At 48.3% G+C, this 17531-nt stretch overlaps 39 non-coding genes and 1 pseudogene across 39 annotated transcripts; all 40 read right to left on the reverse strand.

Annotated features, from left to right (window-relative positions):
* Nucleotides 1-620: 620 nt before the first annotated feature.
* On the reverse strand, nucleotides 621-737 carry LOC142936855 (U5 spliceosomal RNA). Its single transcript, XR_012948976.1, has one exon. It is a non-coding gene; the product is annotated as a U5 spliceosomal RNA (small nuclear RNA).
* A 204-nt stretch (nucleotides 738-941) lies between these two features.
* Nucleotides 942-1105, reverse strand: LOC142936680 (U1 spliceosomal RNA). Its single transcript, XR_012948825.1, has one exon. It is a non-coding gene; the product is annotated as a U1 spliceosomal RNA (small nuclear RNA).
* A 287-nt stretch (nucleotides 1106-1392) lies between these two features.
* LOC142936712 (U2 spliceosomal RNA) lies at nucleotides 1393-1583 on the reverse strand. The gene has a single exon (XR_012948855.1). It is a non-coding gene; the product is annotated as a U2 spliceosomal RNA (small nuclear RNA).
* Nucleotides 1584-1759: 176 nt separating this feature from the next.
* Nucleotides 1760-1876, reverse strand: LOC142936856 (U5 spliceosomal RNA). Its single transcript, XR_012948977.1, has one exon. It is a non-coding gene; the product is annotated as a U5 spliceosomal RNA (small nuclear RNA).
* A 203-nt stretch (nucleotides 1877-2079) lies between these two features.
* Nucleotides 2080-2243, reverse strand: LOC142936698 (U1 spliceosomal RNA). Its single transcript, XR_012948842.1, has one exon. It is a non-coding gene; the product is annotated as a U1 spliceosomal RNA (small nuclear RNA).
* A 287-nt stretch (nucleotides 2244-2530) lies between these two features.
* LOC142936757 (U2 spliceosomal RNA) lies at nucleotides 2531-2721 on the reverse strand. The gene has a single exon (XR_012948897.1). It is a non-coding gene; the product is annotated as a U2 spliceosomal RNA (small nuclear RNA).
* Nucleotides 2722-2897: 176 nt separating this feature from the next.
* LOC142936857 (U5 spliceosomal RNA) lies at nucleotides 2898-3014 on the reverse strand. The gene has a single exon (XR_012948978.1). It is a non-coding gene; the product is annotated as a U5 spliceosomal RNA (small nuclear RNA).
* A 204-nt stretch (nucleotides 3015-3218) lies between these two features.
* LOC142936670 (U1 spliceosomal RNA) lies at nucleotides 3219-3382 on the reverse strand. Its single transcript, XR_012948816.1, has one exon. It is a non-coding gene; the product is annotated as a U1 spliceosomal RNA (small nuclear RNA).
* Nucleotides 3383-3669: 287 nt separating this feature from the next.
* On the reverse strand, nucleotides 3670-3860 carry LOC142936773 (U2 spliceosomal RNA). The gene has a single exon (XR_012948912.1). It is a non-coding gene; the product is annotated as a U2 spliceosomal RNA (small nuclear RNA).
* A 176-nt stretch (nucleotides 3861-4036) lies between these two features.
* Nucleotides 4037-4153, reverse strand: LOC142936858 (U5 spliceosomal RNA). Its single transcript, XR_012948979.1, has one exon. It is a non-coding gene; the product is annotated as a U5 spliceosomal RNA (small nuclear RNA).
* A 204-nt stretch (nucleotides 4154-4357) lies between these two features.
* On the reverse strand, nucleotides 4358-4521 carry LOC142936616 (U1 spliceosomal RNA). Its single transcript, XR_012948765.1, has one exon. It is a non-coding gene; the product is annotated as a U1 spliceosomal RNA (small nuclear RNA).
* A 283-nt stretch (nucleotides 4522-4804) lies between these two features.
* LOC142936713 (U2 spliceosomal RNA) lies at nucleotides 4805-4995 on the reverse strand. Its single transcript, XR_012948856.1, has one exon. It is a non-coding gene; the product is annotated as a U2 spliceosomal RNA (small nuclear RNA).
* A 176-nt stretch (nucleotides 4996-5171) lies between these two features.
* Nucleotides 5172-5288, reverse strand: LOC142936859 (U5 spliceosomal RNA). Its single transcript, XR_012948980.1, has one exon. It is a non-coding gene; the product is annotated as a U5 spliceosomal RNA (small nuclear RNA).
* Nucleotides 5289-5492: 204 nt separating this feature from the next.
* Nucleotides 5493-5656, reverse strand: LOC142936617 (U1 spliceosomal RNA). The gene has a single exon (XR_012948766.1). It is a non-coding gene; the product is annotated as a U1 spliceosomal RNA (small nuclear RNA).
* A 283-nt stretch (nucleotides 5657-5939) lies between these two features.
* LOC142936717 (U2 spliceosomal RNA) lies at nucleotides 5940-6130 on the reverse strand. Its single transcript, XR_012948860.1, has one exon. It is a non-coding gene; the product is annotated as a U2 spliceosomal RNA (small nuclear RNA).
* Nucleotides 6131-6306: 176 nt separating this feature from the next.
* On the reverse strand, nucleotides 6307-6423 carry LOC142936860 (U5 spliceosomal RNA). Its single transcript, XR_012948981.1, has one exon. It is a non-coding gene; the product is annotated as a U5 spliceosomal RNA (small nuclear RNA).
* A 204-nt stretch (nucleotides 6424-6627) lies between these two features.
* Nucleotides 6628-6791, reverse strand: LOC142936652 (U1 spliceosomal RNA). The gene has a single exon (XR_012948799.1). It is a non-coding gene; the product is annotated as a U1 spliceosomal RNA (small nuclear RNA).
* Nucleotides 6792-7074: 283 nt separating this feature from the next.
* LOC142936734 (U2 spliceosomal RNA) lies at nucleotides 7075-7265 on the reverse strand. Its single transcript, XR_012948876.1, has one exon. It is a non-coding gene; the product is annotated as a U2 spliceosomal RNA (small nuclear RNA).
* A 170-nt stretch (nucleotides 7266-7435) lies between these two features.
* LOC142936681 (U1 spliceosomal RNA) lies at nucleotides 7436-7599 on the reverse strand. The gene has a single exon (XR_012948826.1). It is a non-coding gene; the product is annotated as a U1 spliceosomal RNA (small nuclear RNA).
* A 287-nt stretch (nucleotides 7600-7886) lies between these two features.
* On the reverse strand, nucleotides 7887-8077 carry LOC142936758 (U2 spliceosomal RNA). The gene has a single exon (XR_012948898.1). It is a non-coding gene; the product is annotated as a U2 spliceosomal RNA (small nuclear RNA).
* A 176-nt stretch (nucleotides 8078-8253) lies between these two features.
* On the reverse strand, nucleotides 8254-8370 carry LOC142936862 (U5 spliceosomal RNA). Its single transcript, XR_012948983.1, has one exon. It is a non-coding gene; the product is annotated as a U5 spliceosomal RNA (small nuclear RNA).
* Nucleotides 8371-8574: 204 nt separating this feature from the next.
* LOC142936618 (U1 spliceosomal RNA) lies at nucleotides 8575-8738 on the reverse strand. The gene has a single exon (XR_012948767.1). It is a non-coding gene; the product is annotated as a U1 spliceosomal RNA (small nuclear RNA).
* A 287-nt stretch (nucleotides 8739-9025) lies between these two features.
* LOC142936759 (U2 spliceosomal RNA) lies at nucleotides 9026-9216 on the reverse strand. Its single transcript, XR_012948899.1, has one exon. It is a non-coding gene; the product is annotated as a U2 spliceosomal RNA (small nuclear RNA).
* Nucleotides 9217-9392: 176 nt separating this feature from the next.
* Nucleotides 9393-9509, reverse strand: LOC142936818 (U5 spliceosomal RNA). The gene has a single exon (XR_012948941.1). It is a non-coding gene; the product is annotated as a U5 spliceosomal RNA (small nuclear RNA).
* A 204-nt stretch (nucleotides 9510-9713) lies between these two features.
* LOC142936619 (U1 spliceosomal RNA) lies at nucleotides 9714-9877 on the reverse strand. Its single transcript, XR_012948768.1, has one exon. It is a non-coding gene; the product is annotated as a U1 spliceosomal RNA (small nuclear RNA).
* Nucleotides 9878-10160: 283 nt separating this feature from the next.
* On the reverse strand, nucleotides 10161-10351 carry LOC142936774 (U2 spliceosomal RNA). Its single transcript, XR_012948913.1, has one exon. It is a non-coding gene; the product is annotated as a U2 spliceosomal RNA (small nuclear RNA).
* Nucleotides 10352-10521: 170 nt separating this feature from the next.
* LOC142936682 (U1 spliceosomal RNA) lies at nucleotides 10522-10685 on the reverse strand. The gene has a single exon (XR_012948827.1). It is a non-coding gene; the product is annotated as a U1 spliceosomal RNA (small nuclear RNA).
* A 287-nt stretch (nucleotides 10686-10972) lies between these two features.
* LOC142936760 (U2 spliceosomal RNA) lies at nucleotides 10973-11163 on the reverse strand. Its single transcript, XR_012948900.1, has one exon. It is a non-coding gene; the product is annotated as a U2 spliceosomal RNA (small nuclear RNA).
* A 176-nt stretch (nucleotides 11164-11339) lies between these two features.
* On the reverse strand, nucleotides 11340-11456 carry LOC142936863 (U5 spliceosomal RNA). Its single transcript, XR_012948984.1, has one exon. It is a non-coding gene; the product is annotated as a U5 spliceosomal RNA (small nuclear RNA).
* A 204-nt stretch (nucleotides 11457-11660) lies between these two features.
* LOC142936620 (U1 spliceosomal RNA) lies at nucleotides 11661-11824 on the reverse strand. Its single transcript, XR_012948769.1, has one exon. It is a non-coding gene; the product is annotated as a U1 spliceosomal RNA (small nuclear RNA).
* Nucleotides 11825-12111: 287 nt separating this feature from the next.
* On the reverse strand, nucleotides 12112-12302 carry LOC142936761 (U2 spliceosomal RNA). The gene has a single exon (XR_012948901.1). It is a non-coding gene; the product is annotated as a U2 spliceosomal RNA (small nuclear RNA).
* A 176-nt stretch (nucleotides 12303-12478) lies between these two features.
* Nucleotides 12479-12595, reverse strand: LOC142936819 (U5 spliceosomal RNA). Its single transcript, XR_012948942.1, has one exon. It is a non-coding gene; the product is annotated as a U5 spliceosomal RNA (small nuclear RNA).
* A 204-nt stretch (nucleotides 12596-12799) lies between these two features.
* On the reverse strand, nucleotides 12800-12963 carry LOC142936621 (U1 spliceosomal RNA). The gene has a single exon (XR_012948770.1). It is a non-coding gene; the product is annotated as a U1 spliceosomal RNA (small nuclear RNA).
* Nucleotides 12964-13246: 283 nt separating this feature from the next.
* Nucleotides 13247-13437, reverse strand: LOC142936775 (U2 spliceosomal RNA). The gene has a single exon (XR_012948914.1). It is a non-coding gene; the product is annotated as a U2 spliceosomal RNA (small nuclear RNA).
* A 170-nt stretch (nucleotides 13438-13607) lies between these two features.
* LOC142936683 (U1 spliceosomal RNA) lies at nucleotides 13608-13771 on the reverse strand. Its single transcript, XR_012948828.1, has one exon. It is a non-coding gene; the product is annotated as a U1 spliceosomal RNA (small nuclear RNA).
* Nucleotides 13772-14058: 287 nt separating this feature from the next.
* On the reverse strand, nucleotides 14059-14263 carry LOC142936807 (U2 spliceosomal RNA; annotated as a pseudogene).
* A 1846-nt stretch (nucleotides 14264-16109) lies between these two features.
* On the reverse strand, nucleotides 16110-16226 carry LOC142936865 (U5 spliceosomal RNA). Its single transcript, XR_012948985.1, has one exon. It is a non-coding gene; the product is annotated as a U5 spliceosomal RNA (small nuclear RNA).
* Nucleotides 16227-16430: 204 nt separating this feature from the next.
* On the reverse strand, nucleotides 16431-16594 carry LOC142936622 (U1 spliceosomal RNA). Its single transcript, XR_012948771.1, has one exon. It is a non-coding gene; the product is annotated as a U1 spliceosomal RNA (small nuclear RNA).
* Nucleotides 16595-16877: 283 nt separating this feature from the next.
* On the reverse strand, nucleotides 16878-17068 carry LOC142936746 (U2 spliceosomal RNA). Its single transcript, XR_012948887.1, has one exon. It is a non-coding gene; the product is annotated as a U2 spliceosomal RNA (small nuclear RNA).
* Nucleotides 17069-17238: 170 nt separating this feature from the next.
* LOC142936623 (U1 spliceosomal RNA) lies at nucleotides 17239-17402 on the reverse strand. Its single transcript, XR_012948772.1, has one exon. It is a non-coding gene; the product is annotated as a U1 spliceosomal RNA (small nuclear RNA).
* Between the last annotated feature and the right edge of the window lie 129 nt (nucleotides 17403-17531).

Genomic DNA, 17531 nt, shown 5'->3' on the forward strand with positions numbered 1-17531 from the left:
CTAGTGCTGAGTCATTAACAAAGGGGTTGTACATATGCACAGTTATTGTTCTCAAATTAGGTCTGTCCAGGTTCAGTACTCTGTAGCCGGCTAGCGGCCTTACCCCTGCCTCTGCTCGGCATATTTCAGCCACACTCCGGTAGATCTCCTCGGTCCTCAGTGTAACGTCGAACGCCTTCTCCTGCTGGTTCCACTGGATGCAGTGCACCTCCTCCACCTTCAGTTGTAGCTGCCCAATTATGACTTGCCTGCCAAAAAACTCTCTGGACTGCAGATTGTAGTCTTCCGTGGTTGCCTGGAATCGTAGCGTGTGTCTCAGCCCGACCCTTGGGATCGACTGCTCTTTTTGGCCCCTTGCGGCCATTGCTGTCTCGTTGTTAGCTCTCTCTGTGCTGTATTTTTCCGCAACACCACTTGATCTTAGCCAAAAGGCCGAGAAGCGATGAGCCCCAACTGTTTGCTTCCTGAGTCACCCTCCTGACACGTTTCACCCTTGTCATGGTGCAGTTCTTTCCAAGGGACATAGCAGTGGCTGCTGCTTTGGCACACATCCAAGCACTCCATGATCAAGCACCGTGGTCTCGTTAAGGACAGCTTTCTTTCTTTTCACAACTGTACAAGGCTCAGCCAAATGGCAAAGCCTGCTAAAAATAGGTTGAACTCATTGGTATTCCTCTCCACGGAAGTCTTTAGTAAAAGGCGAAAGACTTGTGCGTTATGAAGAGAAACCAAAGTAAGTACAGCAACATTGTCAAGAACAGCCAAAGTCCCTAGTTGCCCAAGTCAAAACGCTCATGGTAAGCCTGAGTTCACGTGCCCTGTTCCAAATCTGAAGCCACACCCATTCCCACATCTTAAAGAGGGCAATATTCTCCATAGTACTATTTCCTCCCCTCCAGTCAAAAGTACAAATCACTTGATATTCTTTTCAATAAAACAATCAGGGGAGAGCGCGAACGCAGTCCCCCACTACCAGAAATTATGCAGTCGAGATTCCCACATTTGGGGAATTTGCAGTGGTCAGAACAACCGGAGTGCAATGGCTGGGCCTCGCCCTGGGTGAACCACCTTCTTGATCATGGTATCTCCCCTGCCAGGTAAGTATGAGTTGGAAGAGACAGAGACAGGGGCGGCATTCCCAGATGCAGTACTCCGGATGACGGTTCCCAGATGGCATAATCCCAGAGTGCAGTCCTTTAGCATTAAGCTCAGGCTGGGAGCACAGCGATGTTCCACGAGGGGCGTCAGTAAGGAATAAACAAGGCCTTTGTTTGACACAATCCCCAGCCTTGAAGACAGACAGCGAATGAGATCCTCGTCGTTCATTAAAGTGTGAAGCTAATCAACAGACTGATCCATTTGGATTGGTGTTTGGTTGTCCACAAGGCATTTGAGGAGTGCACCGTTCCCGGCAATGCTGCAATACCGGGTCAATGCGTGGAGTGAACGGGGCAAGCCCCTTTTTCATCTCCCGATGCTAAAAATCTGCTTAATACGTTATCCTCATATAGAGGACATATCAGATATTAAACTGATAAGAACAGATACTACACTTGATCTTAGCCAAAAGGCCGAGAAGCGATGAGCCCCAACTGTTTGCTTCCTGAGTCACCCTCCTGACACGTTTCACCCTTGTCATGGTGCAGTTCTTTCCAAGGGACATAGCAGTGGCTGCTGCTTTGGCACACATCCAAGCACTCCATGGTCAAGCACCGTGGTCTCGTTAAGGACAGCTTTCTTTCTTTTCACAACTGTACAAGGCTCAGCCAAATGGCAAAGCCTGCTAAAAATAGGTTGAACTCATTGGTATTCCTCTCCACGGAAGTCTTTAGTAAAAGGCGAAAGACTTGTGCGTTATGAAGAGAAACCAAAGTAAGTACAGCAACATTGTCAAGAACAGCCAAAGTCCCTAGTTGCCCAAGTCAAAACGCTCATGGTAAGCCTGAGTTCACGTGCCCTGTTCCAAATCTGAAGCCACACCCATTCCCACATCTTAAAGAGGGCAATATTCTCCATAGTACTATTTCCTCCCCTCCAATCAAAAGTACAACCACTTGATATTCTTTTCAACAAAACAATCAGGGGAGAGCGCGAACGCAGTCCCCCACTACCAGCAATTATGCAGTCGAGATTCCCACATTTGGGGAATTTGCAGTGGTCAGAACAACCGGAGTGCAATGGCTGGGCCTCGCCCTGGGTGAACCACCTTCTTGATCATGGTATCTCCCCTGCCAGGTAAGTATGAGTTGGAAGAGACAGAGACAGGGGCGGCATTCCCAGATGCAGTACTCCAGATGACGGTTCCCAGATGGCATAATCCCAGAGTGCAGTCCTTTAGCATTAAGCTCAGGCTGGGAGCACAGCGATGTTCCACGAGGGGCGTCAGTAAGGAATAAACAAGGCCTTTGTTTGACACAAGCCCCAGCCTTGAAGACAGACAGCGAATGAGATCCTCGTCGTTCATTAAAGTGTGAAGCTAATCAACAGACTGATCCATTTGGATTGGTGTTTGGTTGTCCACAAGGCATTTGAGGAGTGCACCGTTCCCGGCAATGCTGCAATACCGGGTCAATGCGTGGAGTGAACGGAGCAAGCCCCTTCTTCATCTCCCGATGCTAAAAATCTGCTTAATACGTTATCCTCATATAGAGGACATATCAGATATTAAACTGATAAGAACAGATACTACACTTGATCTTAGCCAAAAGGCCGAGAAGCGATGAGCCCCAACTGTTTGCTTCCTGAGTCACCCTCCTGACACGTTTCACCCTTGTCATGGTGCAGTTCTTTCCAAGGGACATAGCAGTGGCTGCTGCTTTGGCACACATCCAAGCACTCCATGGTCAAGCACCGTGGTCTCGTTAAGGACAGCTTTCTTTCTTTTCACAACTGTACAAGGCTCAGCCAAATGGCAAAGCCTGCTAAAAATAGGTTGAACTCATTGGTATTCCTCTCCACGGAAGTCTTTAGTAAAAGGCGAAAGACTTGTGCGTTATGAAGAGAAACCAAAGTAAGTACAGCAACATTGTCAAGAACAGCCAAAGTCCCTAGTTGCCCAAGTCAAAACGCTCATGGTAAGCCTGAGTTCACGTGCCCTGTTCCAAATCTGAAGCCACACCCATTCCCACATCTTAAAGAGGGCAATATTCTCCATAGTACTATTTCCTCCCCTCCAATCAAAAGTACAAATCACTTGATATTCTTTTCAACAAAACAATCAGGGGAGAGCGCGAACGCAGTCCCCCACTACCAGAAATGATGCAGTCGAGATTCCCACATTTGGGGAATTCGCAGTGGTCAGAACAACCGGAGTGCAATGGCTGGGCCTCGCCCTGGGTGAACCACCTTCTTGATCATGGTATCTCCCCTGCCAGGTAAGTATGAGTTGGAAGAGACAGAGACAGGGGCGGCATTCCCAGATGCAGTACTCCGGATGACGGTTCCCAGATGGCATAATCCCAGAGTGCAGCCCTTTAGCATTAAGCTCAGGCTGGGAGCACAGCGATGTTCCACGAGGGGCGTCAGTAAGGAATAAACAAGGCCTTTGTTTGACACAAGCCCCAGCCTTGAAGACAGACAGCGAATGAGATCCTCGTCGTTCATTAAAGTGTGAAGCTAATCAACAGACTGATCCATTTGGATTGGTGTTTGGTTGTCCACAAGGCATTTGAGGAGTGCACCATTCCCGGCAATGCTGCAATACCGGGTCAATGCGTGGAGTGAACGGAGCAAGCCCCTTTTTCATCTCCCGATGCTAAAAATCTGCTTAATACGTTATCCTCATATAGAGGACATATCAGATATTAAACTGATAAGAACAGATACTACACTTGATCTTAGCCAAAAGGCCGAGAAGCGATGAGCCCCAACTGTTTGCTTCCTGAGTCACCCTCCTGACACGTTTCACCCTTGTCATGGTGCAGTTCTTTCCAAGGGACATAGCAGTGGCTGCTGCTTTGGCACACATCCAAGCACTCCATGGTCAAGCACAGTGGTCTCGTTAAGGACAGCTTTCTTTCTTTTCACAACTGTACAAGGCTCAGCCAAATGGCAAAGCCTGCTAAAAATAGGTTGAACTCATTGGTATTCCTCTCCACGGAAGTCTTTAGTAAAAGGCGAAAGACTTGTGCGTTATGAAGAGAAACCAAAGTAAATACAGCAACATTGTCAAGAACAGCCAAAGTCCCTAGTTGCCCAAGTCAAAACGCTCATGGTAAGCCTGAGTTCACGTGCCCTGTTCCAAATCTGAAGCCACACCCATTCCCACATCTTAAAGAGGGCAATATTCTCCATAGTACTATTTCCTCCCCTCCAATCAAAAGTACAAATCACTTGATATTCTTTTCAACAAAACAATCAGGGGAGAGCGCGAACGCAGTCCCCCACTACCAGAAATTATGCAGTCGAGATTCCCACATTTGGGGAATTCGCAGTGGTCAGAACAACCGGAGTGCAATGGCTGGGCCTCGCCCTGGGTGAACCACCTTCTTGATCATGGTATCTCCCCTGCCAGGTAAGTATGAGTTGGAAGAGACAGAGACAGGGGCGGCATTCCCAGACGCAGTACTCTGGATGACGGTTCCCAGATGGCATAATCCCAGAGTGCAGGGATTTAGCATTAAACTTAGGCTGGGAGCACAGCGATGTTCCACGAGGGGCGTCAGTAAGGAATAAACAAGGCCTTTGTTTGACACAATCCCCAGCCTTGAAGACAGACAGCGAATGAGATCCTCGTCGTTCATTAAAGTGTGAAGCTAATCAACAGATCCATTTGGATTGGTGTTTGGTTGTCCACAAGGCATTTGAGGAGTGCACCGTTCCCGGCAATGCTGCAATACCGGGTCAATGCGTGGAGTGAACGGGGCAAGCCCCTTTTTCATCTCCCGATGCTAAAAATCTGCTTAATACGTTATCCTCATATAGAGGACATATCAGATATTAAACTGATAAGAACAGATACTACACTTGATCTTAGCCAAAAGGCCGAGAAGCGATGAGCCCCAACTGTTTGCTTCCTGAGTCACCCTCCTGACACGTTTCACCCTTGTCATGGTGCAGTTCTTTCCAAGGGACATAGCAGTGGCTGCTGCTTTGGCACACATCCAAGCACTCCATGGTCAAGCACCGTGGTCTCGTTAAGGACAGCTTTCTTTCTTTTCACAACTGTACAAGGCTCAGCCAAATGGCAAAGCCTGCTAAAAATAGGTTGAACTCATTGGTATTCCTCTCCACGGAAGTCTTTAGTAAAAGGCGAAAGACTTGTGCGTTATGAAGAGAAACCAAAGTAAATACAGCAACATTGTCAAGAACAGCCAAAGTCCCTAGTTGCCCAAGTCAAAACGCTCATGGTAAGCCTGAGTTCACGTGCCCTGTTCCAAATCTGAAGCCACACCCATTCCCACATCTTAAAGAGGGCAATATTCTCCATAGTACTATTTCCTCCCCTCCAATCAAAAGTACAAATCACTTGATATTCTTTTCAACAAAACAATCAGGGGAGAGCGCGAACGCAGTCCCCCACTACCAGAAATTATGCAGTCGAGATTCCCACATTTGGGGAATTCGCAGTGGTCAGAACAACCGGAGTGCAATGGCTGGGCCTCGCCCTGGGTGAACCACCTTCTTGATCATGGTATCTCCCCTGCCAGGTAAGTATGAGTTGGAAGAGACAGAGACAGGGGCGGCATTCCCAGACGCAGTACTCTGGATGACGGTTCCCAGATGGCATAATCCCAGAGTGCAGGGATTTAGCATTAAACTTAGGCTGGGAGCACAGCGATGTTCCACGAGGGGCGTCAGTAAGGAATAAACAAGGCCTTTGTTTGACACAATCCCCAGCCTTGAAGACAGACAGCGAATGAGATCCTCGTCGTTCATTAAAGTGTGAAGCTAATCAACAGATCCATTTGGATTGGTGTTTGGTTGTCCACAAGGCATTTGAGGAGTGCACCGTTCCCGGCAATGCTGCAATACCGGGTCAATGCATGGAGTGAACGGGGCAAGCCCCTTTTTCATCTCCCGATGCTAAAAATCTGCTTAATACGTTATCCTCATATAGAGGACATATCAGATATTAAACTGATAAGAACAGATACTACACTTGATCTTAGCCAAAAGGCCGAGAAGCGATGAGCCCCAACTGTTTGCTTCCTGAGTCACCCTCCTGACACGTTTCACCCTTGTCATGGTGCAGTTCTTTCCAAGGGACATAGCAGTGGCTGCTGCTTTGGCACACATCCAAGCACTCCATGGTCAAGCACCGTGGTCTCGTTAAGGACAGCTTTCTTTCTTTTCACAACTGTACAAGGCTCAGCCAAATGGCAAAGCCTGCTAAAAATAGGTTGAACTCATTGGTATTCCTCTCCACGGAAGTCTTTAGTAAAAGGCGAAAGACTTGTGCGTTATGAAGAGAAACCAAAGTAAATACAGCAACATTGTCAAGAACAGCCAAAGTCCCTAGTTGCCCAAGTCAAAACGCTCATGGTAAGCCTGAGTTCACGTGCCCTGTTCCAAATCTGAAGCCACACCCATTCCCACATCTTAAAGAGGGCAATATTCTCCATAGTACTATTTCCTCCCCTCCAATCAAAAGTACAAATCACTTGATATTCTTTTCAACAAAACAATCAGGGGAGAGCGCGAACGCAGACCCCCACTACCAGAAATTATGCAGTCGAGATTCCCACATTTGGGGAATTCGCAGTGGTCAGAACAACCGGAGTGCAATGGCTGGGCCTCGCCCTGGGTGAACCACCTTCTTGATCATGGTATCTCCCCTGCCAGGTAAGTATGAGTTGGAAGAGACAGAGACAGGGGCGGCATTCCCAGACGCAGTACTCCGGATGACGGTTCCCAGATGGCATAATCCCAGAGTGCAGGGATTTAGCATTAAACTTAGGCTGGGAGCACAGCGATGTTCCACGAGGGGCGTCAGTAAGGAATAAACAAGGCCTTTGTTTGACACAATCCCCAGCCTTGAAGACAGACAGCGAATGAGATCCTCGTCGTTCATTAAAGTGTGAAGCTAATCAACAGATCCATTTGGATTGGTGTTTGGTTGTCCACAAGGCATTTGAGGAGTGCACCGTTCCCGGCAATGCTGCAATACCGGGTCAATGCGTGGAGTGAACGGAGCAAGCCCCTTTTTCATCTCCCGATGCTAAAAATCTGCTTAATACGTTATCCTCATATAGAGGACATATCAGATATTAAACTGATAAGAACAGATACTACACTTGATCTTAGCCAAAAGGCCGAGAAGCGATGAGCCCCAACTGTTTGCTTCCTGAGTCACCCTCCTGACACGTTTCACCCTGTTCCAAATCTGAAGCCACACCCATTCCCACATCTTAAAGAGGGCAATATTCTCCATAGTACTATTTCCTCCCCTCCAATCAAAAGTACAACCACTTGATATTCTTTTCAACAAAACAATCAGGGGAGAGCGCGAACGCAGTCCCCCACTACCAGAAATTATGCAGTCGAGATTCCCACATTTGGGGAATTTGCAGTGGTCAGAACAACCGGAGTGCAATGGCTGGGCCTCGCCCTGGGTGAACCACCTTCTTGATCATGGTATCTCCCCTGCCAGGTAAGTATGAGTTGGAAGAGACAGAGACAGGGGCGGCATTCCCAGATGCAGTACTCCGGATGACGGTTCCCAGATGGCATAATCCCAGAGTGCAGTCCTTTAGCATTAAGCTCAGGCTGGGAGCACAGCGATGTTCCACGAGGGGCGTCAGTAAGGAATAAACAAGGCCTTTGTTTGACACAAGCCCCAGCCTTGAAGACAGACAGCGAATGAGATCCTCGTCGTTCATTAAAGTGTGAAGCTAATCAACAGACTGATCCATTTGGATTGGTGTTTGGTTGTCCACAAGGCATTTGAGGAGTGCACCGTTCCCGGCAATGCTGCAATACCGGGTCAATGCGTGGAGTGAACGGAGCAAGCCCCTTCTTCATCTCCCGATGCTAAAAATCTGCTTAATACGTTATCCTCATATAGAGGACATATCAGATATTAAACTGATAAGAACAGATACTACACTTGATCTTAGCCAAAAGGCCGAGAAGCGATGAGCCCCAACTGTTTGCTTCCTGAGTCACCCTCCTGACACGTTTCACCCTTGTCATGGTGCAGTTCTTTCCAAGGGACATAGCAGTGGCTGCTGCTTTGGCACACATCCAAGCACTCCATGGTCAAGCACCGTGGTCTCATTAAGGACAGCTTTCTTTCTTTTCACAACTGTACAAGGCTCAGCCAAATGGCAAAGCCTGCTAAAAATAGGTTGAACTCATTGGTATTCCTCTCCACGGAAGTCTTTAGTAAAAGGCGAAAGACTTGTGCGTTATGAAGAGAAACCAAAGTAAGTACAGCAACATTGTCAAGAACAGCCAAAGTCCCTAGTTGCCCAAGTCAAAACGCTCATGGTAAGCCTGAGTTCACGTGCCCTGTTCCAAATCTGAAGCCACACCCATTCCCACATCTTAAAGAGGGCAATATTCTCCATAGTACTATTTCCTCCCCTCCAATCAAAAGTACAAATCACTTGATATTCTTTTCAACAAAACAATCAGGGGAGAGCGCGAACGCAGTCCCCCACTACCAGAAATTATGCAGTCGAGATTCCCACATTTGGGGAATTCGCAGTGGTCAGAACAACCGGAGTGCAATGGCTGGGCCTCGCCCTGGGTGAACCACCTTCTTGATCATGGTATCTCCCCTGCCAGGTAAGTATGAGTTGGAAGAGACAGAGACAGGGGCGGCATTCCCAGATGCAGTACTCCGGATGACGGTTCCCAGATGGCATAATCCCAGAGTGCAGTCCTTTAGCATTAAGCTCAGGCTGGGAGCACAGCGATGTTCCACGAGGGGCGTCAGTAAGGAATAAACAAGGCCTTTGTTTGACACAATCCCCAGCCTTGAAGACAGACAGCGAATGAGATCCTCGTCGTTCATTAAAGTGTGAAGCTAATCAACAGACTGATCCATTTGGATTGGTGTTTGGTTGTCCACAAGGCATTTGAGGAGTGCACCGTTCCCGGCAATGCTGCAATACCGGGTCAATGCGTGGAGTGAACGGAGCAAGCCCCTTCTTCATCTCCCGATGCTAAAAATCTGCTTAATACGTTATCCTCATATAGAGGACATATCAGATATTAAACTGATAAGAACAGATACTACACTTGATCTTAGCCAAAAGGCCGAGAAGCGATGAGCCCCAACTGTTTGCTTCCTGAGTCACCCTCCTGACACGTTTCACCCTTGTCATGGTGCAGTTCTTTCCAAGGGACATAGCAGTGGCTGCTGCTTTGGCACACATCCAAGCACTCCATGGTCAAGCACCGTGGTCTCGTTAAGGACAGCTTTCTTTCTTTTCACAACTGTACAAGGCTCAGCCAAATGGCAAAGCCTGCTAAAAATAAGTTGAACTCATTGGTATTCCTCTCCACGGAAGTCTTTAGTAAAAGGCGAAAGACTTGTGCGTTATGAAGAGAAACCAAAGTAAGTACAGCAACATTGTCAAGAACAGCCAAAGTCCCTAGTTGCCCAAGTCAAAACGCTCATGGTAAGCCTGAGTTCACGTGCCCTGTTCCAAATCTGAAGCCACACCCATTCCCACATCTTAAAGAGGGCAATATTCTCCATAGTACTATTTCCTCCCCTCCCGTCAAAAGTACAAATCACTTGATATTCTTTTCAATAAAACAATCAGGGGAGAGCGCGAACGCAGTCCCCCACTACCAGAAATTATGCAGTCGAGATTCCCACATTTGGGGAATTCGCAGTGGTCAGAACAACCGGAGTGCAATGGCTGGGCCTCGCCCTGGGTGAACCACCTTCTTGATCATGGTATCTCCCCTGCCAGGTAAGTATGAGTTGGAAGAGACAGAGACAGGGGCGGCATTCCCAGATGCAGTACTCCGGATGACGGTTCCCAGATGGCATAATCCCAGAGTGCAGCCCTTTAGCATTAAACTCAGGCTGGGAGCACAGCGATGTTCCACGAGGGGCGTCAGTAAGGAATAAACAAGGCCTTTGTTTGACACAAGCCCCAGCCTTGAAGACAGACAGCGAATGAGATCCTCGTCGTTCATTAAAGTGTGAAGCTAATCAACAGATCCATTTGGATTGGTGTTTGGTTGTCCACAAGGCATTTGAGGAGTGCACCATTCCCGGCAATGCTGCAATACCGGGTCAATGCGTGGAGTGAACGGAGCAAGCCCCTTTTTCATCTCCCGATGCTAAAAATCTGCTTAATACGTTATCCTCATATAGAGGACATATCAGATATTAAACTGATAAGAACAGATACTACACTTGATCTTAGCCAAAAGGCCGAGAAGCGATGAGCCCCAACTGTTTGCTTCCTGAGTCACCCTCCTGACACGTTTCACCCTGTTCCAAATCTGAAGCCACACCCATTCCCACATCTTAAAGAGGGCAATATTCTCCATAGTACTATTTCCTCCCCTCCAATCAAAAGTACAACCACTTGATATTCTTTTCAACAAAACAATCAGGGGAGAGCGCGAACGCAGTCCCCCACTACCAGAAATTATGCAGTCGAGATTCCCACATTTGGGGAATTTGCAGTGGTCAGAACAACCGGAGTGCAATGGCTGGGCCTCGCCCTGGGTGAACCACCTTCTTGATCATGGTATCTCCCCTGCCAGGTAAGTATGAGTTGGAAGAGACAGAGACAGGGGCGGCATTCCCAGATGCAGTACTCCGGATGACGGTTCCCAGATGGCATAATCCCAGAGTGCAGTCCTTTAGCATTAAGCTCAGGCTGGGAGCACAGCGATGTTCCACGAGGGGCGTCAGTAAGGAATAAACAAGGCCTTTGTTTGACACAAGCCCCAGCCTTGAAGACAGACAGCGAATGAGATCCTCGTCGTTCATTAAAGTGTGAAGCTAATCAACAGACTGATCCATTTGGATTGGTGTTTGGTTGTCCACAAGGCATTTGAGGAGTGCACCGTTCCCGGCAATGCTGCAATACCGGGTCAATGCGTGGAGTGAACGGAGCAAGCCCCTTCTTCATCTCCCGATGCTAAAAATCTGCTTAATACGTTATCCTCATATAGAGGACATATCAGATATTAAACTGATAAGAACAGATACTACACTTGATCTTAGCCAAAAGGCCGAGAAGCGATGAGCCCCAACTGTTTGCTTCCTGAGTCACCCTCCTGACACGTTTCACCCTTGTCATGGTGCAGTTCTTTCCAAGGGACATAGCAGTGGCTGCTGCTTTGGCACACATCCAAGCACTCCATGGTCAAGCACCGTGGTCTCATTAAGGACAGCTTTCTTTCTTTTCACAACTGTACAAGGCTCAGCCAAATGGCAAAGCCTGCTAAAAATAGGTTGAACTCATTGGTATTCCTCTCCACGGAAGTCTTTAGTAAAAGGCGAAAGACTTGTGCGTTATGAAGAGAAACCAAAGTAAGTACAGCAACATTGTCAAGAACAGCCAAAGTCCCTAGTTGCCCAAGTCAAAACGCTCATGGTAAGCCTGAGTTCACGTGCCCTGTTCCAAATCTGAAGCCACACCCATTCCCACATCTTAAAGAGGGCAATATTCTCCATAGTACTATTTCCTCCCCTCCAATCAAAAGTACAAATCACTTGATATTCTTTTCAACAAAACAATCAGGGGAGAGCGCGAACGCAGTCCCCCACTACCAGAAATTATGCAGTCGAGATTCCCACATTTGGGGAATTCGCAGTGGTCAGAACAACCGGAGTGCAATGGCTGGGCCTCGCCCTGGGTGAACCACCTTCTTGATCATGGTATCTCCCCTGCCAGGTAAGTATGAGTTGGAAGAGACAGAGACAGGGGCGGCATTCCCAGATGCAGTACTCCGGATGACGGTTCCCAGATGGCATAATCCCAGAGTGCAGTCCTTTAGCATTAAGCTCAGGCTGGGAGCACAGCGATGTTCCACGAGGGGCGTCAGTAAGGAATAAACAAGGCCTTTGTTTGACACAATCCCCAGCCTTGAAGACAGACAGCGAATGAGATCCTCGTCGTTCATTAAAGTGTGAAGCTAATCAACAGACTGATCCATTTGGATTGGTGTTTGGTTGTCCACAAGGCATTTGAGGAGTGCACCGTTCCCGGCAATGCTGCAATACCGGGTCAATGCGTGGAGTGAACGGAGCAAGCCCCTTCTTCATCTCCCGATGCTAAAAATCTGCTTAATACGTTATCCTCATATAGAGGACATATCAGATATTAAACTGATAAGAACAGATACTACACTTGATCTTAGCCAAAAGGCCGAGAAGCGATGAGCCCCAACTGTTTGCTTCCTGAGTCACCCTCCTGACACGTTTCACCCTTGTCATGGTGCAGTTCTTTCCAAGGGACATAGCAGTGGCTGCTGCTTTGGCACACATCCAAGCACTCCATGGTCAAGCACCGTGGTCTCGTTAAGGACAGCTTTCTTTCTTTTCACAACTGTACAAGGCTCAGCCAAATGGCAAAGCCTGCTAAAAATAAGTTGAACTCATTGGTATTCCTCTCCACGGAAGTCTTTAGTAAAAGGCGAAAGACTTGTGCGTTATGAAGAGAAACCAAAGTAAGTACAGCAACATTGTCAAGAACAGCCAAAGTCCCTAGTTGCCCAAGTCAAAACGCTCATGGTAAGCCTGAGTTCACGTGCCCTGTTCCAAATCTGAAGCCACACCCATTCCCACATCTTAAAGAGGGCAATATTCTCCATAGTACTATTTCCTCCCCTCCCGTCAAAAGTACAAATCACTTGATATTCTTTTCAATAAAACAATCAGGGGAGAGCGCGAACGCAGTCCCCCACTACCAGAAATTATGCAGTCGAGATTCCCACATTTGGGGAATTCGCAGTGGTCAGAACAACCGGAGTGCAATGGCTGGGCCTCGCCCTGGGTGAACCACCTTCTTGATCATGGTATCTCCCCTGCCAGGTAAGTATGAGTTGGAAGAGACAGAGACAGGGGCGGCATTCCCAGATGCAGTACTCCGGATGACGGTTCCCAGATGGCATAATCCCAGAGTGCAGCCCTTTAGCATTAAACTCAGGCTGGGAGCACAGCGATGTTCCACGAGGGGCGTCAGTAAGGAATAAACAAGGCCTTTGTTTGACACAAGCCCCAGCCTTGAAGACAGACAGCGAATGAGATCCTCGTCGTTCATTAAAGTGTGAAGCTAATCAACAGATCCATTTGGATTGGTGTTTGGTTGTCCACAAGGCATTTGAGGAGTGCACCATTCCCGGCAATGCTGCAATACCGGGTCAATGCGTGGAGTGAACGGAGCAAGCCCCTTTTTCATCTCCCGATGCTAAAAATCTGCTTAATACGTTATCCTCATATAGAGGACATATCAGATATTAAACTGATAAGAACAGATACTACACTTGATCTTAGCCAAAAGGCCGAGAAGCGATGAGCCCCAACTGTTTGCTTCCTGAGTCACCCTCCTGACACGTTTCACCCTGTTCCAAATCTGAAGCCACACCCATTCCCACATCTTAAAGAGGGCAATATTCTCCATAGTACTATTTCCTCCCCTCCAATCAAAAGTACAACCACTTGATATTCTTTTCAACAAAACAATCAGGGGAGAGCGCGAACGCAGTCCCCCACTACCAGAAATTATGCAGTCGAGATTCCCACATTTGGGGAATTTGCAGTGGTCAGAACAACCGGAGTGCAATGGCTGGGCCTCGCCCTGGGTGAACCACCTTCTTGATCATGGTATCTCCCCTGCCAGGTAAGTATGAGTTGGAAGAGACAGAGACAGGGGCGGCATTCCCAGATGCAGTACTCCGGATGACGGTTCCCAGATGGCATAATCCCAGAGTGCAGTCCTTTAGCATTAAGCTCAGGCTGGGAGCACAGCGATGTTCCACGAGGGGCGTCAGTAAGGAATAAACAAGGCCTTTGTTTGACACAAGCCCCAGCCTTGAAGACAGACAGCGAATGAGATCCTCGTCATTCATTAAAGTGTGAAGCTAATCAACAGACTGATCCATTTGGATTGGTGTTTGGTTGTCCACAAGGCATTTGAGGAGTGCACCGTTCCCGGCAATGCTGCAATACCGGGTCAATGCGTGGAGTGAACGGAGCAAGCCCCTTCTTCATCTCCCGATGCTAAAAATCTGCTTAATACGTTATCCTCATATAGAGGACATATCAGATATTAAACTGATAAGAACAGATTTTTTTTTTTTTTTTTTTTTCTTTTTTTTTTTTTTATTATCAAAATTCTGTACACAAATCATACAATTTCAAACATACAAACTTCACATGTTTTGCATCATGCAACTTAATTCTATTTCACAGTTACATGTCAGTAACCAGCATTTGTCAATACACACAAAAAAAAAAAAAAAACACAAAATACACTTATGCAAAGTCTTCAGGATTTACCATCCCCACCCAAAAAAACCCATTGTGCATCTTAAATAAAGATTCCTATTGCTGGTTCCCACTACCCTAAAGGTATACATTCTCTTTATCCATCTCGTCAGCCCAGGAAAACGGCCCTGCGTTTGGCGACGTTGTTGGTCTGTTAAGCCCCTCATAAGCGTCCTCCCCTAAGGGGGACGACAGCATGAGGAGGCCTGGGGGAAGATCGAAGCTCAGGCCTAAACCTTCTGTTAGTATGGCAACTGCTTCTCCCAATGACTGCTCACCCATCTCCCCTCCCACCTCTTGACCCGTATCCCCATCCTTCTGCTCCTGGGCCCCTCCTTCCTCCACTTTATCAGCGGCTCTCTTATGCTGACCTGTTCCCCCTCCCCTCCCCCCCTCAATCCCACCCTTGTTGGTCTGTCCCCCCTTTGACTTTTTGCTCCGTACCCCCTCCCCACTCTCTCCAAGCTCTGTCGAGAGTCCTGTTCCAAATGCCTGCGACCCTTTCCGTGCCCCTTGCTTTGATTTGGAGGGATCGGAAGTGAGGACAGGAAAATCGTCCATAATGTCTGTGGATGCCTTGGCCATTCCGTCTGTTCCGGCGGTGCCCTCATCCCGGGACGCTGCCTCCCCTTTACTCCCCAACGCGTCGGCTCCGGAGCCCTCCTGTACCGTCCTCTCCCCGTCATTCTGTGTGGCTCCCCTACTCGGCTCGCCAGCCTCAGTCGGTTTGGCAGCCTCCGCAAAAGTTTTCTTGCGGCCAGGACAACCTCGGTACAGGTGGTCAGTTCCACCGCATCCATGGCACGTCCTTGGCTCTGTGCAGTCCTTGGCCGAATGCCCTTCTTGCCCACAGAAACGGCATCTTGTTTCCCCACAGCCTGCCTCTGAATGTCCTGACTGTCTGCACTTCCTGCAGAAAGCAGGTTGCCGTGGGTAAAATAGATACCCACGATCTCCACCAAGGCTGAAGAAGGCAGGTGGATGTTTCAGGCCTCCTGGACCTTCTGCGTCATGATACAGCAGTACCTGGAACTGGCGCCGCCCAGTCCAAAACCCCAGGGTGTCCTTTATATGCCTTGCAGCCGTCACCACCTCTCCATACTGCCCCAGGAATGCAGCTAGTGCTGAGTCATTAACAAAGGGGTTGTACATATGCACAGTTATTGTTCTGAAATTAGGTCTGTCTAGGTTCAGTACCCCTGCCTCTGCTCGGCATATTTCAGCCACACTCCGGTAGATCTCCTCGGTCCTCAGTGTAACGTCGAACGCCTTCTCCTGCTGGTTCCACTGGATGCAGTGCACCTCCTCCACCTTCAGTTGTAGCTGCCCAATTATGACTTGCCTGCCAAAAAACTCTCTGGACTGCAGATTGTAGTCTTCCGTGGTTGCCTGGAATCGTAGCGTGTGTCTCAGCCCGACCCTTGGGATCGACTGCTCTTTTTGGCCCCTTGCGGCCATTGCTGTCTCGTTGTTAGCTCTCTCTGTGCTGTATTTTTCCGCAACACCACTTGATCTTAGCCAAAAGGCCGAGAAGCGATGAGCCCCAACTGTTTGCTTCCTGAGTCACCCTCCTGACACGTTTCACCCTTGTCATGGTGCAGTTCTTTCCAAGGGACATAGCAGTGGCTGCTGCTTTGGCACACGGTCAAGCACCGTGGTCTCATTAAGGACAGCTTTCTTTCTTTTCACAACTGTACAAGGCTCAGCCAAATGGCAAAGCCTGCTAAAAATAGGTTGAACTCATTGGTATTCCTCTCCACGGAAGTCTTTAGTAAAAGGCGAAAGACTTGTGCGTTATGAAGAGAAACCAAAGTAAGTACAGCAACATTGTCAAGAACAGCCAAAGTCCCTAGTTGCCCAAGTCAAAACGCTCATGGTAAGCCTGAGTTCACGTGCCCTGTTCCAAATCTGAAGCCACACCCATTCCCACATCTTAAAGAGGGCAATATTCTCCATAGTACTATTTCCTCCCCTCCAGTCAAAAGTACAAATCACTTGATATTCTTTTCAACAAAACAATCAGGGGAGAGCGCGAACGCAGTCCCCCACTACCAGAAATTATGCAGTCGAGATTCCCACATTTGGGGAATTCGCAGTGGTCAGAACAACCGGAGTGCAATGGCTGGGCCTCGCCCTGGGTGAACCACCTTCTTGATCATGGTATCTCCCCTGCCAGGTAAGTATGAGTTGGAAGAGACAGAGACAGGGGCGGCATTCCCAGACGCAGTACTCCGGATGACGGTTCCCAGATGGCATAATCCCAGAGTGCAGGGATTTAGCATTAAGCTTAGGCTGGGAGCACAGCGATGTTCCACGAGGGGCGTCAGTAAGGAATAAACAAGGCCTTTGTTTGACACAATCCCCAGCCTTGAAGACAGACAGCGAATGAGATCCTCGTCGTTCATTAAAGTGTGAAGCTAATCAACAGATCCATTTGGATTGGTGTTTGGTTGTCCACAAGGCATTTGAGGAGTGCACCGTTCCCGGCAATGCTGCAATACCAGGTCAATGCGTGGAGTGAACGGGGCAAGCCCCTTTTTCATCTCCCGATGCTAAAAATCTGCTTAATACGTTATCCTCATATAGAGGACATATCAGATATTAAACTGATAAGAACAGATACTACACTTGATCTTAGCCAAAAGGCCGAGAAGCGATGAGCCCCAACTGTTTGCTTCCTGAGTCACCCTCCTGACACGTTTCACCCTGTTCCAAATCTGAAGCCACACCCATTCCCACATCTTAAAGAGGGCAATATTCTCCATAGTACTATTTCCTCCCCTCCAATCAAAAGTACAACCACTTGATATTCTTTTCAACAAAACAATCAGGGGAGAGCGCGAACGCAGTCCCCCACTACCAGAAATTATGCAGTCGAGATTCCCACATTTGGGGAATTCGCAGTGGTCAGAACAACCGGAGTGCAATGGCTGGGCCTCGCCCTGGGTGAACCACCTTCTTGATCATGGTATCTCCCCTGCCAGGTAAGTATGAGTTGGAAGAGACAGAGACAGGGGCGGCATTCCCAGACGCAGTACTCCGGATGACGGTTCCCAGATGGCATAATCCCAGAGTGCAGGGATTTAGCATTAAGCTTAGGCTGGGAGCACAGCGATGTTCC

The sequence above is a fragment of the Anarhichas minor genome, unplaced genomic scaffold (genome assembly GCF_050575085.1).
Source record: "Anarhichas minor isolate MPS153535 unplaced genomic scaffold, ASM5057508v1 ptg000073l, whole genome shotgun sequence".
Lineage (NCBI taxonomy): Eukaryota > Metazoa > Chordata > Actinopteri > Perciformes > Anarhichadidae > Anarhichas > Anarhichas minor.